Source organism: Gossypium hirsutum, chromosome A07, assembly GCF_007990345.1.
Source record: "Gossypium hirsutum isolate 1008001.06 chromosome A07, Gossypium_hirsutum_v2.1, whole genome shotgun sequence".
Lineage (NCBI taxonomy): Eukaryota > Viridiplantae > Streptophyta > Magnoliopsida > Malvales > Malvaceae > Gossypium > Gossypium hirsutum.
The window spans coordinates 12155998-12163807 of NC_053430.1; the positions used below are offsets into that span (position 1 = coordinate 12155998).

The window sequence follows — 7810 nt, forward strand, 5'->3', positions numbered from 1 at the left end:
GGGTAGGATTTATATCTGTTTCTTAATCTGCATATATGTATTTGAATTTGTATTTGTTTCTAAAACTGTATCTGTAAATGAATTTGATTTTGTATCTTTAACTGATCTATTGTTGGGTTGAGTTATACACTGATCTTGTTAGCTCACGCTTTTGATTATTTCTTCCCAAGTAATCAACAAACCTAGGATCGAATGGTACATGGAAACTCGAAATTGGTGTATGGCTAAAAACGACTAAACTAAGGATTTTTGTTAAATTTGGACTATTCGAGACTTTTGGACTGTGTTATTATTATTATTTTGGACTCTGTTTTTGCTTTGTGGACTATTTTTACAAATTTGGTTTTTTAATAGTCCTATATACAAAACTACTTGTTTACAAGTCAAACCATGGCTCCCAAAACTTCTTAGATTAGAAAATTTAATTGCAAATCGAAATGATCACTTAAATGGTTTTTCGTAATAATATAGATGGTTTTATCAAGGATGTCTCCCTGAAATTGGAAAACAAATTACCTAGTTTGGCACTATTTTACCTTACAATTTCAAATTGGATTTCTAGGTTTTCTAGGTTTCAAACGAGTTGGTGTAACTTCTCCATATTTGAAAATAACGTTCAGGCCAGGTGTGGGGGTGTTACAGATGTTGTATGTAAGGTTCAAGTACTTAGTAGACGACAAATCCTTGAGCTACTATTGGAGATGGTCCATAAGAAGTTATTTGAAGTTGATTTTGTTATATAAAAAAAAGCTTTAGGGAATAATTGAGGTAAATGGAGGAATAAGAGCGAATCCAATGAATGCAGAAATCTAAAATCATTTGGGATCTTGTAAGAGATATAAACATAATTTTTTTTTCATACATCCACAAAAAAAAATTATGAAAGAATTGAACAAAATTGTTATCGTGCTCATTTTGAAAGGGAAAAGTCAAAGTATGGCCACAACTTCTGACCTATCAATTTTTGTAACATGGCTTACAAAATCATCTCTGAAGTTCTGGTTAACATACTTAAGGGGGTTTTAGATGGACTAATTTCTCATTTCTAGAATGCATTTTCTTAAAATCAACTAGGATCAGACAATCTTCTATTGATAGTGTAACACCCCACACCCAACCTAAATGTTATGGCCAGATCTGGAAAAGTTACTACAATTTATTTGAAAATCTAGAATCCATTTGTCTTGTAAAATAACACTAGATTTTAATAAAAAAGATTCTGATTTATTTTTAGTGAAAATATCCTTCATATTTAATTTATTAATCCTAATGACTAAATTTATATTATCAAAGCGCACTTATTTGCAACAGAACCCTTATTTAAATTCAATTTGGAAAAATGAGTTATATATTGAAAATCCAACATTTTGTTGATAGTGAATTTTAACTTTAAAACCGAAAAACAGTTTAAAAATAGTAAATAGAAGTTCAAAATCAAACAATCCCAAAAATGTTCAAAATAGTCCAACAAAATCAAAACATAATAAACTAGAATTTAAAATAGCAAAATTATCAAAAATGTTAATCGAGCTCCCATAGCGACGACCTATCTTAAGTTTGGGGGTTACCTGAAAGTAAACAGACAGAGGTGAGTTTTCAAGCTCAGTGTGTAACTTATAAAAATAGAAGCACAAATTTAATTTTAGACATATTTTGAAAAATCATTTAGACATTTTTAACATATTAGATGCAGAATCACAATCCTACCAGCATCCCCTACACACTATTTCTGACAATCCCTACACACCATACAAGGTATTAAATGCCTAGCCAGCCCTGCACATCGCTTAGTGTCGATATGACAGTTTTTAAAATATTTGTAGCCAAGCTGCCAAATCTTAAGGCGATAATTCGCCAATATAGAAATATATGTGTGGCTAAGCCACCAGATATGGCAGATAGATTAAACTATCCACTCTTCCTCCGTAAACGTATATCTTACCCCAATTCACATGCAATACTAAAAGATATCATAAATGCATACGTCATATATGCTTTTAAAATAGATACAGATCATGCTTACCACATTATAGAGCATACTTGTCGTATTACAGATCATACATAGCATGCGACATAATAATCATGTACACGTAAGTCGTATTTAAAAGATACAAAATATCACAAATCATGATTTACAGTCCCATTTATACCATACAGACCCTACGAGAGGGCCACATTTGACTCATACGATGAAGACGAACTTATGGAAAATTTTTTGAAATTTGGGCCCATACGCTCGTGTAGCCCACATGGCCCAATTGGCTCAGACCGTGTGACTCACACGATCCAGCACACGGCCATGTGGCGTCGATAGACCCAATTTCAACTTTCATCGTTCACTATTTTCTCGAGTTTTCATTACACACTTGATTCGATTTTGATACAGAAGCAACCACAAGACTCTCAGAACCTAAACTCAAGATTCAATCGACTAATTTAGCGACAAATCATGAAACATAAATTAAGTATTGATCACAAACGTCCTTATTTGACCTTCAAAACATATTCGAACACTTACCGATAAATGAACAGCAACTACATGATAGTTAAGTCATTGGAAGAATGCCAAATGATAAACCGTAATTTATACATATTTTTATCCCATGCTTAGCACATTTATGGATGATTTCTCCTTAGATTTGGTGAATTCGATGCTCCTAATTCTTTTATTTCATGTTTTATACTTAGGTGAGCATAGGAGAATAAAAATAGCGAGAAACGGGCCGAAAACGGAGAAAATAGATCCACGTGGGAAATCAACACGGCCTGGGCTTCCTCACACGGGAGTGGCACACGGCCGTGTCCATTTGGCAGGATCGAAGCACGACTTACACGGGTAGATTACACGCTCATACCTATTCAACAACCTTGACCATGGGCTGGAGTAATTACACACGGGCGTGTCCCTACCGAGCCCAAGAATAGTCCTATTCGGAAAAGGCCACTTTTGAGGGCTCTTAGGCATTCTAAAGCCTATTTAAACATTGGAGGAGGCACTTAGAGGAGACAGGGAGTAGGAGGCAAGGAATTACTCAAGGGAAGCCGATTGGTCCATCTCAGAAGCCAGATTCATCATCAAGACTGAAGATCTCCCTTCAATTTCCATTCAGGGGTTTGGGTTTTCTTTATGTTTTGTATTCATTATTCTTCTGAGATGTTTTCTTTTATAATTATGAACTAAACCCCCTAAATACCTAAGGGGAATGAAACCTAAGACGGATCTTGTTATTATTATCTGAATTGTATGATAAATATTTGACTTGTTCTTAATTATGTGTTCTTAATTCTTGTTTTAATATTTCAGGATATTGATTCAAGTTAGTGCTCTTATTCAGAGGAGGAATAGACCCTATCTAAGAGTAAATTTGTCGTAATTAAGCGGAGTCGATTGCACGCCTAGAGATAGGGTGATAAGATTTTTACAGATTAGGGTGAAACCTAATAAGGGGATCCATAGATCGAGTTAATGCAACACTAGGGCGTTAATTAGAAAGAGATTTCAATTAATAAACCTAGGGTTAGACGTTATTAGTCTTGAGAGAGATAATAATATAAATTAGGGATTTCTATGGATCAAGTCAAATGAATAAATCATCTGATTCAGAGTCAAATAACAAGTGAAGTCTAGGTGGATTTTTCCTTGGATATTGTCTTAATCAATCGAGTTTTCCCAGAAGTTTTTTCCCAATTTTCTCTCTGTGCACCCTTAGTTTAGTTAATTAGTCTAGATAAACAAATCCCTTAATTTTTAGGTTAGATAATAAAAAGAAAGTTATTACTAGTACTCTTGGTTCCTTTGGTTCGACAATTTGGTCTTGCTAAAGCTATACTGCTGTTCGATAGGTACGCTTGCCTTCATCGTGATAATAGTTAGTTTCAAGAATGATTAATTATAAATCTTCAAAACCTGTCGCGAAAATCATGTACCAAGTTTTTGACGACGTTGCCAGGGAACTAAGATATTAGGAACACTCGATTTTTATTACTTTAGCCATTTTACTTTATTTGCAATTTAAATTTTTATTTTCTTTTCTAATTTTTTCTTTTATTCGTTCCTGGCAGGTTTTTGTAGTGTATGACTAGAAGAAACCCGTTGGGACCATTATTGTTTGATAATAAGATCGATCGCACAGTTCACAAAAATCGAAGAGAAATAAGGCAAAGCTTACGATATACAGAGGAAGAGCAAGAGGACGATACTTCAACCACAACTGAGGAGATGGCTGAAAACCAAGAAAATCCGCTACCTCCTGCAATTGCTGCTAATCAGAATCCTGCTTCACGTATTATGTATGATTATGCTAAACCTTCTTTAACAGGAATTGAATCGAGCATAGTTAGGCCTGCTGTTGCTGTAAAAAAATTTGAACTGAAACCTAACACCATTCAAATGATCCAACAGTTTGTTCAGCTTGATGGTTTGCAGGACGAGGATCCCAATGCTCACTTGGAAAATTTCTTAGAGTTTTGCGACACATTTAAAATCAATGGCATTTTTGACGATGCCATTCGCCTTCGGTTGTTTCCCTTTTCATTGAAGAATAAGGCTAAACAATGGTTGAACTTGTTACCACGAGGGTCAATCACTACTTGGGAACAAATAACTGAAAAGTTTTTATTAAAATATTTTACCAGCCAAAACAGTCAAATTACGTAATGATATCTCCTCTTTTGTGCAGATGGATTTAGAAACACTCTACGATGCATGGGAGAGATATAAGGATCTGTTGAGAAGGTGCCCTCACCAGGGGTTACCACTCTGGCTATAGGTTCAAACATTTTACAATGGCTTGAATCCTTCGACTCGACAGATGATCGACGCAGCCGTTGGCGAAACTATCAATAATCAGACACCTGAGGATGCTGATGAATTTATGAAGAGATGTCACTAAATAATTATCAGTGGCAAGTAATGAGGACAAAGCCAATGAAAACAGCCGGTGTTTTTAACGTCGATTTGGTCACCATGCTCTCTAATCAGGTAGAACTTTTTAATAGAAAAATTGACGGTTTTCTTGGTTCTTCATAGGTTCACCCAGTAATGCAGTGCGAAGCAAGTGGAGGTGGATCAAGCAATTTAGAATACCCACCCTATGGCCACAACATAGAGAACGAGCAGTTAAATTACGTGGGTAATAATCCTCGATCTCAAAATAATCCTTATAGTAACACTTACAATGCAGGTTGGAGGAACCACCCAAATTTTTCATAGGAAGGCCAAGGAAATCAGAGACCACCACCACCTCCAGGCTTCTAACAACCACCCTACCAATAAGAGAAAAAGTCGAACCTCGAGGAGGTGCTAACAAAATTCATCTCGGTGTCAGAAACTCGTTTTCAGAATACTGAGACAGCACTTAAGAATTAACAAGCATCGATCCAAGGGCTCGAAACTTAGATAAGTCAGCTCGCTAAATTGATATCTAAACGACCACAAGGTAGCCCGCTGAGTAACATTGAATCTAACCCAAGGGAGCAACTCAATGCGATTACCATTTAAGATGAGGAAGGGTTAGTTTCACCTGAATCAGAACCGAGGCAAGAAACTGTGGTAAGTAAAGATAAAGGTGAGGTGGACCACAATGACCAGAAATCGGTAAGTAAAGAGTACAAACCTCGTGTGCCATATCCCAACGCAACAAGGAAAGACCGCACAGCCGAACAATTCGATAAATTCCTTAAATTATTAAAGAAGTTACATATTAATTTACCATTTATTGAAGCTCTTTTGTAGATGCCAACGCAATCAAATTCTTAAAGGAGCTTTTAACAAATAAGCGGAAGTTGGACAAGGCGTCACATGTGGAGCTAAATGCGGTTTGCTCAGCCATACTGCATAATAAGCTGGCCAACAAATTAAAAGATCCAGAGAGTTTTACAATCCCTTATTTAATTGGTAGCCTAGATGTTAATAATGCTTTGGCTGATTTAGGGGCTAGTATCAATGTTATGCCTTACAAAATGTTTAAGCAACTAGGTCTTGGGAAACCCAAAAAAACTAGGATGAGTATTCAATTAGTCGATAAAACAATAAAATTTCCTAGAGGGATTATTGAAGATGTACTCGTTAAAATTGACAAATTTATATTCCCAGTTGATTTCATTGTTCTAGACATAGAGGAGGATAGTAACATTCCTTTAATTTTAGGGAGACCCTTTTTAGCAACCGCTAAAACAATAATTGATGTTGGTATAGGTGAACTCACACTTCGTCTGGGAGATGAAACAATCACCCTTCAAGCTCGTAATACGAGTAACTTATCAAAATTTGAAGGTGGTTGTATAAATCATTCTACTAAAACTGACCATGTGGTGCAACCTGCTTTGCAGGAAATAAGTTCGAAGAACCTACATGAGCCATGTTCAAGCAACAACAAATGACCTCTTTATGAAGAACGAAGGCTAAAAATCGAGGAACTAGATAAATGGCTAGCACATAAACCGAGGACACATGATAAACCAAAACCACGCCAAGACGATCTCAATGTCGCACCAAATCAACTTAAGGTTGGAGACAAAGTACTACTAGATGCAGCAGACCCTCGCATTGCCACTTCTGAACCTAACGGAGCAATCCCTCTTACGGTACTCAATATTTTCCCATATGATACAGTCGAAGTAATTCATCCCAAATTCGACACTTTTAAGGTAAACAGTACTCGTCTTAAACCTTATGTTGATAAAATTGATAGCAGGGATGAGGAGTGTAAACTCCTTGCACCACCATGACTATATACCAGAAAGGTAAGTCGAGCTTAGACTATAAATAAGCGCTTCTTGGGTGGCAACCTAGCACTAACAGTATTGATCTCTTTAAAATTTTAGTTTTTAACATCTAATCACTAACTGAGTCATTGAAACATAGGTTTTCTAATCCACATGGCCGGGTACATGGGTGTGCCTTAGGCCGTGCTCACACTACGAGAAGAGACACTGCTGCATAAAAATAGGGAAAATTTTTTCCTGAACACGGTATGCGATAAATGGTCACGGCCGTGTGAGTGGCTGTGGGCGAGTTTGTCAAACCAACACAGGCGTGTGCTACGCCCGTGTCTAGAAACTGTAGTTGAAACTGATAATTTATCGCGGGCGTGCGACACGCCTGTGCCCACCACCCGTGCTCAAGACTGATAAAACAACACGGGTGTACACATTAGACCGTAGGCGTGGGAGAAGCAAATGAAGTAGGGCACGGTCATACGACACGGCCGTGTGCACCAATACGCTCAAAGAGCACGGGCGTGTGCGAGTCTCAAATGCGCCTAAATTTAAACAATTGCAAAACACACGGGCGTGCCCCCAAAATCTATATCAACCCCTCACTACTCATTATCCCCTTTGTCAAAATCCCTAACCCTAGCCGCTGCAACTTCACACGCCACCACCCCCACGCCCGTGGCCGGCCGACAGCTCTCCTCAGACAACCCAAGCTCCTCCTTCCACCAACATATTGCGTTTGTTTACTCTTTTCTCTCTATTCTCTTCATCTCTTTTACTAATTTTATGATTCTTATGGTGTTATTTGGCTAATTTTTGATGAATATTCATAGTTCTCACTATAGAAATATGCTTTTAGTCTTTGCCATTATAAGTTAATGCTTTCTGGTACTTTCATTCTTTCTTGTGTTCCCATAGAGTCTATTTCATTCATTTCATGTTGAAAATAATCATGCTTTTTTTTTACGTCATTTACTATATAAATTTCTATCATCTAGATTAAACTGCTGAGTATTGTTCAGTTGGTTGGATTGGTTAACTTATCTACATTCATGATTACTTCTTGAATTAGTTAATTTATGTTATATTCTTC

The 7810-nt window shown here is 36.8% G+C and overlaps 1 non-coding gene across 1 annotated transcript; it reads right to left on the bottom strand.

Annotated features, from left to right (window-relative positions):
* Positions 1-4646: 4646 nt before the first annotated feature.
* On the bottom strand, positions 4647-4753 carry LOC121204236 (small nucleolar RNA R71). The gene has a single exon (XR_005899165.1). It is a non-coding gene; the product is annotated as a small nucleolar RNA R71 (small nucleolar RNA).
* Positions 4754-7810: the final 3057 nt, after the last annotated feature.